This window comes from Durio zibethinus, chromosome 6 (assembly GCF_047325235.1).
Source record: "Durio zibethinus cultivar Kanyao isolate XHJ-2024 chromosome 6, ASM4732523v1, whole genome shotgun sequence".
Classification (NCBI taxonomy): Eukaryota; Viridiplantae; Streptophyta; class Magnoliopsida; order Malvales; family Malvaceae; genus Durio; species Durio zibethinus.
In genome coordinates, this window is record NC_143167.1 from 7,143,779 (window position 1) to 7,153,770 (window position 9,992).

Genomic DNA, 9,992 nt, shown 5'->3' on the forward strand with positions numbered 1-9,992 from the left:
CCTTCATATTTAGAATTGCTTGAACATTTTTTAAGTTTGCCTTTATCCCTCTTTTGTCAATCATGAAATCGAAGAACTTATCCAAAAGAAAAAGAAGTCAATGAGAATGGCACATAAATTTATTAAATTAAGGTATTAAATAATATTTTTATTTATATAATATATACAAATATAAAATTAAATTAATAGTAAAATATATATTTATGTCGTGGATTTAAAAAAAAATTGAAAAAAAAAATCAAATCTCAATGTAATAATGAAACCTTCGTAATATATTTTTTAAAAATTATCAAATAAAAAAAGAAAAAAAGTTATTATTAATTAATAATATCAAATGAGCATCATTTACAAAATTTTAAAAATATTAAAAATTTTTATTAAATATTAAAAAAGAAAAATAAAAAAAAGTAAATAGAAAAAAGATAATAAAAGAAATAATAAGTAAAAGATTTGATATATGGCATATTCTTATTATCAAGTAGGTCACACAAAAAAGAATTTAAATATAAAAAAAACACGTAAAATATATTTGGTATCAAATAGATTACATACAAAAAAAAATTTAATCTTAAAAAAATATTTATAAAAAGAAAAAAATGAAAATGAAAAACAAAAAAAAGAAAAAGTAAAAAGAAAATTCAATGTAAATAGAATCTCACATTTTAAAATATTTTAATAAAAAATATTTAGTAAATATTAAAAAATAATAAAATTTTAAGAAAGCAAAATTTAACTAAATAAAAAAAGAAATTAGGAATGCCATATGGCACCCGGGTTAAGTACCATGAACAAAATTTATTTAATAGATCAATTTAAAAAAAAAATGGCAAAAAAATTTTAAAAAAGCTTGATGAAATGAGTCCCACCTAAAAATTTTAAATGTTTTAAAATAATTTATAAAACTATAAAAAATCATAATTTTTTTTAAAAAATGAGAAAAAAAAATTTTAAAGCAAAATAAAATAAAATAAAATAAAATAAAACACACAAAAAATATAAAAATAAAGGAAAAATAAAAAAAATTCATAAAACTACACGTGATAATAAGAAGACGGGGCTATGCACTGTGCAATAGCAAAATTAAAATATTGGATAGATTGGCCCTTGTCATTTGCAGACTTTATCTTCGTGTTGGTAGCTACGTGAATCGAACCCGGTTCAAATGATGTACTTTAACTCTATAACTTAAATTAAAAAAAAAAAAAAGAATTTGAAAATTTTAAAAATTATATAAAAATTTAAAATGTAAGATTCAAGAAAATGAAAAAAAAATGAATTTTTTTAAAAAAATTTTACAAATTTTTAATTTAAAAAAATTTAGATTTTTTTATTTTCAAATTTTTAAAAATTTTGTGGATTTTTTTAATTTTAAGGAAATTTTATTTTTATTTAAATTTTCATTTTTTGAATTTTTCAAAATTTTTTTATTTTTTGGGATTTTTATTAAAATTTTGAGATTTTTTAAAAATTTAATTTTTCATATATTTTTAAAATTTTTTAAAATATTTCCTTTTTTTTACTTTTTTATAATATTTTTTATTTTTTAAAATTTTATAAATTTTTTTAACATTTTAAAGAAATTTTCTTTTAATGCTAATATAATAGTTAATGATGTGATATTAATTAGATTTTTTTATATATGTTAATATTTTATTGAATATTTATATCACATCAATAAATTAAATGTTGACATTAGTCTCGATATTAAAGTAATTAATGAAATGAAAATTAAAATATCAAACTAATAATTTTATTTTTTCAGATATGAAATTGACAAAAATTATATAATAAAAAGGTTTTTTTTGTATTTAATCCAACGAAAAAAATGCTTTTTCAAGTGAGCGGATTTTAAATTTTTAATATTTTTTTTCACTAAAAATATTTTATTTAAATAATTTTTAAATTAAATTATCAAAATTGAAAATGATATATACATATGCATGTAAATATATATTTTAAAATGATTGGGATATATAAGTATTTTTCTTTCGTCTACCTCAGGTAAGTATAGCCTCCAAAATTTTTATTTGTTAATTATGGGGCTGTCAAACAGGATCATCACCACCAGTGTAACATACACAGACTTGATTCCACTTATTTATGGTCTAATAATGCATTATTTTTTTTCAACAAATCCAATACTTTTGCTTTTCCTTTTGGGTTGGGCTGAGGGGCAACCCGACCCATAAAGAAACCTTTGTAATGTCATTTTTATTCAATTTTCTAAAAGAATTAGATTTTTATATTAAATATTTAGTTCAATGATTAATGCATAATTTTTAATAAAAAATAAAATTAGAATCTTTATTTTAAAATAAAAAAATAAAGTTAATTTTTATTTTCATCCAAATGTGACCACAAAAATTCACGAAAATCACAACTCTAATGGTTTGTAGTAAATTTTAGTAGGAAAGAAAAGGAATGTCAAAGAAAGAATGGCTAGAAATTATTGAAAAGTATACTCATTATTGTGCTAAGCAATTCAACAAATTGCATTACATAAAGGGAAAAGATAGATGGATGGAGCATGTTTATTTGTAGATACAAAAGTAATTACACCAAACATGAAGTGCTTACTGCAGTAATGCACATATAAAAGTAGAAAATTAATGGGTGAATTGTGCATTATTTAAAGATGTTAAACCCTTGGGCTGAATCATATCCACACCACCTCCAATAGAGTCTCTACTTTTTTTCTTTTAAAAATTCAGAATACCAATGAGCAGAAAGCTTAGGATACCTTGTTAAATCTGGATCATTCAAATCTACAAAATATAAGCCGTAGCTTGATTCATAGCTGTCTAGCAATTCAATTACATCTAAGAAGGACCATGTGAAAAAAACCTCTTGTATTCGATCCGTTCCTTCGTCCAGAAAGTAAAATCACATCAAAGAAGTGAAAACCATGCGTTAAAAGAAAATTTAAGGCAACTTATTTGGATTTAAAAAAAAAAAATCCAACATACAGTGAGATACATATATCCTCGGTAAATATTCTTAGATATGTACATATATATATATATATATTGTTTTAATTTCCCACTAGTAAAAGGCGTTTGATGCATAAATTTATATAATTATTTTTAAGAGTAAATATTTAATAAGTTTGAAATTCATAGTCTAATACTTGAAATTTTTTTCTTTATTTATAGATTGCAGTATCTTTGTAAAAAAAAAAAAAAAAGATAATGTTATGAATGTTTTTAATATATAATAAAATATTTAATGTGATACTTAAATTTAAAAATTTTTTAATATAATATTTGAATTACAAATCTGATAATGTGATACTTGAAGGGTTATTTATCAATCATGTGTCATCATTTGAAACTATCGATATTATTAGTATTATATTAATTAATAAATTAATAGTTAAAATATCGTATTAAAAATTTTTAAATTTTAAATATTATATTAAATATTTTACTGTAATTCAAGAACCATTCACGATATTAACAAAAAAAAAAATTGGATATACCAATTAACTTTTAATTTTGATTGTTGCAACATTTTTGGGAGATCCAAAAACGATAAAGGGAGAAATATACCAATATTTGTATAGGTTGTTTAAAGATGAATTTGCTTGGTCTCATATCCAGCCTTTCCTCATCAGTGTCAATTAGTCTTGGGGGTAGGCTTAGTGTAAAATGTCATTGACTTGTTGCTTCTTTACATCCATGTATGTGTATATATTAATTCCCATAATGGAAACATATATACCTTATGCATCAAGAATGCTGTCAATGTATGCATTCAAAGATTTCACCCTTGCCCAGTCTTCCAAAGATGAATTCCGTCGCATCCTTTGATCTAACAAAAACCAACATATATCATGCTAATTAAGTTTAGTCAAATTAATTATATCTTCATATTATATATATATATATATATATATATATAAAAGTATTCACAAATCATTTTTGTTCAATTTCACACCAACAAAGACCATCAGCTGTAATCATAAAAGTTTTCCTAGGAATTAACACATTTAAGTAACAGTAACTCCCATCAAATTTAAGAAGAAAATCATGTAAAAGTGCACATAAATTTACTTTCATCATCAAGAGATAAAAACTGAGAGACCATTTTCATGGATGTAAATGGGAGGGTTTCCATACGCTTCCTTGAAGTACTCTAGCAACCCTTTGAGACCCCAAGTTGTGACAGGAAACTGATCATAAACAAGCCGGTTAGTGATACATTAATCCAGCCCGGTGTATAGTAAGACTAACTAAAATCTTGGGATTTAAAGCCCCACCTCAAATGTGGATGCGTTGAATTGAAACGCTGCAAGAACCAGCTGAGAAGTGAGTGTGCATGAACAAGACTGAAAGCAGTGATGTGCAGTGCATGCAGTGGTCTTGATTGATCAAGCTATACATTGGAAGAACACGAATGTTTACATTTGTTGCTGAAATTTGGGTTGTTTAGAAACATTATGCAAAGACTACCACGTAGAAGCATGACAACGAAAAGCATATACGAGCCAGATAAATTGACTAACTTCTAAGCTTATAGCGAGAAAAATAGCATAAATTCATATTCTGAAGGGTGTGACAGCACGAGAGACAAGTGTGTGCACAGATATGCTTGTGAAGAACAAACACCATGGTTTTGTAATGTAATGTGAGGTGACAAATGTATTAATTCTAGTTCCATATCTGCCATAACATCTCTGTATTCCATCTCTAAGCTGCTAGGCTGGTCCTTAACATATATTGTGTAATAAAAGTTCAGCTCGAGGAAGTCAAATGAACCTTTCATCTGCTTGGACTGAATATCGGTGAAGGCTGGCAGCCTTGACCCAGCATTCTTCTTTATCGAGCTAGGATAGTCTCCATATACCAGGGGATGCATTAACCTGCAATATAGCAAAACTTAAGATTAAGTTAATTACTGCCCTAGCATCTCCCAAGATCAAATTTTAGTAGGGTACAATATTTGTGTAGTTTGCAGGTCATATAAGAGGTTGACACCGAAATCTATGGGGCCTTTCTCAAAATGGTTCAAGATAAATAATGATGAAGGCATTTTCTATCTAGAGCTGTAGCTTACCAACCAACGTAAAAATCATTGGCTCTTTAAGCTGCAGTTGTGTTTGTTAAAGGAACAAATTGCTGAAGAGGTTGATCCCTATGAATCCCTGCTGCTTGTCCTGCATCATTGTAACTCTGAAGTGATCAACATTAAATTTTGATGTGCCATTGGCCATAAAGTTTCTTACCCCAACATTATTAAAAAATCTTGAATGGTGGATTCATAGTAAATGGACATTGGATTTCAAACCGAATTTGGAGAATTTATAAGCAGCCTGTTTGTCTAAGAAGGAGCTGGATTCTTGTAATTGAGCTCCTTGCAGTGAGGTCATTATATAATTTTAATTAGATGATTTACTGATAAATTGATTAGTGACTTTCATACAGATTTAGTGATACCTGGTATTTTTTCTTGTATAATCTTGCCACTGCCGCAGGAACCAATAAGATGTTATGAACTGCCATATATGGTTCAGTTGATGAGTTGCCTTTTGAACAATTGAATGGAACTGGAAGAGAGCATCTTTGAGGTGGCAGAAACCCCATGTCATAGCCTCCTAATACAAACACATTGGCCTCATATAAAGTATTCCAATGCAAAACCCTACCACCAAACTCTCTGAAGCACACAGCTGCATATGCTGTAAAGTCTCTTCTGCATAAATACATTACAATATTATCCCATTTTAAACAAGATGCATTTATGTAAACAAAAAATCATGATTCCAATTAAGGTTGGAAACTATACACAATTTTTTTATTGATCCATCCTCCATACTCATCATCGAGTGCCTGTGGGAGATCAAAGTGATGTAATGTAATATGTGGTTGGATTCCTGGTTGGCCAAGATATCAAGGCATATCAAAAGAAGAAATGTAATTATCTGTTTAAGAATAAACATTAATTCTAAAAGTACATTTCCATGCAATTAAGGACTACTAATCCCAATAATATACAATTATATTGGTATTAGCCTCATTTATAATGAAACATTGGCTCTAACCATTTCTAATTAGTTCATTAATGAGATTGTTGTAATATAGCAATCACTCCACATTGACAAGTCCTCTTCCACCTGAAGGAAAAATGGGAAATTCTAGAAAAAGAACCAGAAATTGCATCCTTCATTTTGGTTTAAATGAGCACAAAATATGTCTCCTACTTGGGATGAGTCTTGACCATGAAATGGAAAATCTGTCGGCATCTAGGCCTGTATCCACCATGAGTTGAATGTCATCCTGCAAGAGACTCATAAACCCCATCATTCATCATTTTGTTGCGAATGCTGTGTTATAATCAATTATAACTGATTTCAGATATATGGACTTTACTTGATTAATGATATGGTAGGTACTCAGTTTTTGGTTATATATCTTTTTTCTTACAATTTTCGTATATATCTGATAAAAAAACAAATGCAATACAATACAATACAGGTTAAATATTTTGACTTTGGATTTCTAATAATGCTTGAGGAAGAAGAAATATCAAAACTGATTAACTGAGAGAGTTCATTAAAATTTGCATCAGACAGTCTAATGGCAAGTGCCATATTTTTCCTGAAAAGAAAGAGGAAGGCTTGTAGCGTGGCAATAGCAGAACTATAAACTTAAATCCATGCCTTCATTATATAGAGAAAAGAAGTGCACCTTGTACTTGTAATACCCATCACATGCTATGTCTCCATTGGCTCCTTTCATATTCCCTGAAAGTTTTGAATTAGGTAACTCATCAACTATCTCATATGTCATCTCAAATTTAGCACTTTATATACTGATGATTGAGAAAAAGGATCCATCCTTCTAAAGGTTTTAATCCAATGAGCTTGAACGTCAATAACTATTTGGTCTTTCAAAAGTGCAGTAGAAATTTAGAATAATGAGCTGGCAGGTCATCTCTTGCAAAGATCATGAGGCAAATAGTGAAAAAAATGAGTACCTCTCTTTTTCCTTCTCTAAACACAGAAAGGCTCATATAGCCTTGGCTATGGAGTACTGATAAATATATGCATAGTTTCCAAAGGTCCCCCAGGGTGAAAAAGGAAGAAGTTTAAAGGAAGGCAGAACTCAGAAGCCTGCTTGTGCTTGGTCTATCTGCTTCTATTGGAATTGGGAAATTCTTCCATGGAATGACAACTTTTGGTTCCCATAGGACCCATACATACATACATACATATATATATATATATATATATATATATGCAAGAAAATGAAACGAAATAAAAAGCAATGTGAAGGAATCAGAGAAAATCATATACCAGCATGTGTAAAAGTATCCCATATACTGGTTGTCCTCCCATCTTCATTAGCTGCACCTTCATACTTTTCATTTATCATCTGCAACCACACAATTCAACAGTAATTAGTCAATACCCAAAGCCCAAACTTAAAGGAAAACAGAATTTAAGTAGACTAGACAAACCTGTAAGCTGAAGTTGATGCACCAAAAACAAAGCCTGGTGCGAACTCATTTCTGCTGTATACATCGGCAGCCAACACTACTAAATTTAACTGAAACATCAACGAGTTTAAACCCAAAACCAATTTTGCTGCTAATTCCATTATTATTAACTCAAATTGCAGATTGAAGTTACTGAAACAAATGCTATGTTTTCCACTTGTTTTCTTGGTTTTGGAGAAAGGATCGATCAGTGTACTTGTTTGTTCGACGTTCAAGATTCCTCCAGATTCCCAGATTATATCCATCCATCTCTTGGTCTTGGAAAGACATGTAAAAAGAGCTTGCGCTTGATTGGCCAATGTCCATCTGTCCTCCACTATTTTAAGTACTCCATGACAACAACTGATTTTGTCCCCTTTTTTGTCCTTTGGATTCCTGTCGTCTGATTTTGAGAATGCAAGACATGCCAAGAACCAAAAAAACTATATCCCAGGCAGCCAGGCGTCTCTTCCTTTCACTTCTCACTTCTCTTGTTACCATAGCAAGACAATTTCTTTTGTTTGTTTTTTTTTTTTTTTTTTTTAATAAGTTTAAATGAAATTTTGAAGAAAAAATATGTTATAATGACTTATATTGGGGATTTTAGAAAAAAAATGACTCTTATAATGCATAAACTTAAAATAAATAAAATATTTTATATTTTAATAAAAATTAATTATAATAAGAAAAATAATTAGCATTTGCTATTCAATGCTTGGATTGAATGATCAATAATGGGATAATATCTCATTTAACCCTTAAATTATTGTATTTTTTAATGTAATATTTAAATTAAAAAATTTTTAATCAGATACTTAAATTATATTTTCTTATATTAATTTACCTCAACTGTTAATATCATTATTCTTAAATATTAATATGACATAAATATCTAATAAAATATTAATAAATGTAAAATTAAAAAAAAAAAAACATAATCAACATTACATCATCATTGTCACATTAGCATTAAAAGAAAATTTCAAAAAAAATCTAAAATTTCTAAAAATTTTCTAAAAAAGTATTCAAAAAAATTTTTAAAATTAAAAAATAAAATAAAATTTTTAAAATAATTTTAAAAGTTATAAAAATGTTAAAATATTCAAAAAAATTTCAAAATAATAAAAAAAAAAACTTAAAAACATCCAAGTCGCATAACACATTGGGTAAGCTTGCGGGTTGCATAAATTACATGCGAGTTTTGCAAAAAAATTTTCCAAAATGACACCGTTTTAAGTTTTTTTAAATACCAAAAATAAAAATTTTCATTTTATTTTTCTCATTCTTTTCTCTTTCTAGCTTTAATTCTTTCTACCTTTTCTCTACAAACAAACCTAGATTCAAGAAAAGCCACCACCTACTTCCCTGTTGATCACCAACCTTGGCTTTCTTCCTTTTTCTTCTTTTTTTCACTAAATTAAATTTACGAAAAAACTTAACCAAAAACACAAATTTAAAAAAACAATCTTACAATACCTACTACCCAAAACATCTTCGATCCTCACCCAACAACCCATAACCACCTAAAATTCTTATTTTTCATAAAAGACTAAAATCGAGAAACAATCCTAAACACAAACAGCACCCGAAACCCAAACTATGAATTTTCTTAATGTTTGCTAGTGAATGTTTCTTGTTTTATTGTACTTGATTTTAAGTTTCTTCTTATGTGTATTATGGTAGCATGGTAGCTCTTGATTCCTCTATTTTTGCTAAGTTTCTTCTATATTGAGTTGTGTTTTTGGGTTTTAATGAATTGTAGCTTCTTTTATAGTTATTGAGACTTTTAGCTTTGTTTGAAGTTCTAGGTTTGAAAATTAATATTTTTGGTTTTTCCCAAATTGTATGAATTCTTCTCTCTTTTGGCTTAAGAAATCTCGAAAGAAAACGCCAAATTTTACCTAAGATTTTGAAATTCTGTGATGCCAGAATGTTTTTTCCTTTTTTTTTTTCTTATTATGATCTCCCCTTAAATTTCTCTTTAAATTGAACTTTCACCACAAAACTCTCCTCACTAATTTCTTTTTTTTTTTCTTTGTTTTTCTTGCTGCTTATCGATATAATCTTGATTGTCCCATCTATATACTTGGGTAAGTTCTTTTACAGGAATTAATCCTAATCCAAAAAGAACTTTAAATCTCCAAAATAGTTATGGTTAAAAAATCTTTCTTGTTTCATTCAAATTTTGATCATCAATTCAAACCAAAAAATTTATTCTTCATAAGAACTATAATGCAAAATAACTTTTATTTTTTTCGAAAAAATTTCAATCATGTTGCATTTGGTTCTTCTCCACAAAATTTTGCTTTTCATTTTTTTTTTTTTTTGTAAAAACACACTACAAACTAATAAAATAGATAAATGAAAAAAAAAATCAACACTTTTTTGGGTTTAAAACCCAAATCTAAAATTAAGTTCAATTAGACAAGCCCAAAATCTTGATTAATGGATAAAGAAATTTTAGACACGAAAATTTAAAAAAGTTTTAAAACTCCAAATGAAATGAGATGTTTACA

At 27.6% G+C, this 9,992-nt stretch overlaps 1 pseudogene across 1 annotated transcript; it reads right to left on the bottom strand.

The window, feature by feature from the left end:
* Positions 1–4,381: 4,381 nt before the first annotated feature.
* LOC149518393 (beta-glucosidase 11-like) lies at positions 4,382–7,975 on the bottom strand (annotated as a pseudogene). Its single transcript, XR_016342772.1, has 9 exons — positions 7,459–7,975; positions 7,295–7,373; positions 6,687–6,742; positions 6,200–6,275; positions 6,041–6,112; positions 5,785–5,872; positions 5,436–5,691; positions 5,056–5,155; positions 4,382–4,861 (listed from the first exon to the last, which is right to left on the bottom strand). The product of XR_016342772.1 is annotated as a beta-glucosidase 11-like (transcript).
* Between the last annotated feature and the right edge of the window lie 2,017 nt (positions 7,976–9,992).